At 37.9% G+C, this 1,532-nt stretch overlaps 1 protein-coding gene across 1 annotated transcript in view; it reads right to left on the reverse strand.

Annotated features, from left to right (window-relative positions):
* TNNT2 (troponin T type 2 (cardiac)) overlaps positions 1-1,532 on the reverse strand; it is an 11,361-nt gene that overhangs the window by 9,511 nt on the left and 318 nt on the right. The gene's annotated exons all lie outside the window — the stretch shown is intronic.

The raw sequence follows: 1,532 nt of genomic DNA on the forward strand, positions 1-1,532 counted from the left end.
GGTCAGGTGGTCTGGTATTCCCATCTCTTTCAGAATTTTCCACAGTTGATTGTGATCCACACAGTCAAAGGCTTTGGCATAGTCAATAAAGCAGAAATAGATGCTTTTATGCAACTCACTTGCTTTTGCCATGATCCAGCGCATGTTGGCAATTTGATCTCTGGTTCCTCTGCCTTTTCTAAAACCAGCTTGAACATCAGGAAGTTCACAGTGCACATATTGCTGAAGCCTGGCTTGGAGAATTTTGAGCATTACTTTACTAGCGTGTAAATGCACGCTAGATAGATGAATGCAATTGTGCAGTAGTTTGAGCACTCTTTGGCATTGCCTATCTTTGGGATTGGAATAAAAACAGACTTTTTCCAGTCCTGTGGCCACTGCTGAGTTTTCCAAATTCGCTGGCATATTGAGTGCAGCGCTTTCATAGATCATCTTTTAGGATTTGAAGTAGCTCAACAGGAATTCCATCACCTCCACTAGCTTCATAGTGGATGCTTCCTAAGGCCCACTTGACTTCACATTCCAGGATGTCTGGCTCTAGTTGAGTGATTACACCATCATGGTTATCTGGATCATGAAGATCTTTTTTGTATAGTTCTTCTGTGTAGTCCTGTCCCCTCTTCTTAATATCTTCTACTTCTGTTAGATTCATGCCATTTCTGCCCTTTGTTATGCCTGTCTTTGCATGACATGTTCTCTTGATATCTCTAATTTTCTTGAAGACATCTCTAGGCTTTCCTTTTCTATTGTTTTCCTCTATTTATTTGCATTGACCACTTAGGAAGGCTTTCTTATTTCTACTTGCTATTCTTTGGAACTCTGCATTCAGATGGATATATCTTTCCTTTTCTTTTTTTCCTTTTATTTCTATTCTTTTCTTGGCTATTTGTAAGGCCTCCTCAGACAACCATTTTTCCTTTTTGCATTCCTTTTTCTTGGCGATGGTTTTGATTGCTGCCTCCTGTATGGTGTTATGAACCTCCATCCATAGTTCTTCAGGCACTCTGTCTATCAGATCTAATCCCTTGAATCTGTTTGTCACTTCCACTTTATAATCATAAGGGATTTGAATTAGGTCATACTTGAATGGTCTAGTGGTTTCCCTACTTTCTTCAATTTAAGTCTGAAGTTTGTATTAAAGAATTCATGATCTGAGCCACAGGCAGCTCCTGGGATCATCATAAGGCATTGGTATAGGTCCCAACTACTGACAGAGTAAGCCCTAAGCCTTGGGGTTAGTGAGGCTGACCTTAGTAAGATAAATTCAGAAACACAAAGTGAGCAAATACTGGTGGGAAAATGGTACCAACAGACTTGCTAAACACCAGGCAAACACCAAGTTTAAGTACAAAACTTCAGTTTGTAAATAACATATCTGTAAAGCGCAATGAAGTGAAGCATAATGAAAAAAATATATGCCTATATTCTAAGTATATATAAATATAGGTATGTCCTGATATATATTATATATGCATATATACATATATATATATATATATATCATATTGGTGATATAGAAAAACAGATGATGT

This window comes from Bison bison, unplaced genomic scaffold, assembly GCF_000754665.1.
Source record: "Bison bison bison isolate TAMUID 2011002044 unplaced genomic scaffold, Bison_UMD1.0 scf7180017864524, whole genome shotgun sequence".
In the NCBI taxonomy this organism is placed as follows: domain Eukaryota; kingdom Metazoa; phylum Chordata; class Mammalia; order Artiodactyla; family Bovidae; genus Bison; species Bison bison.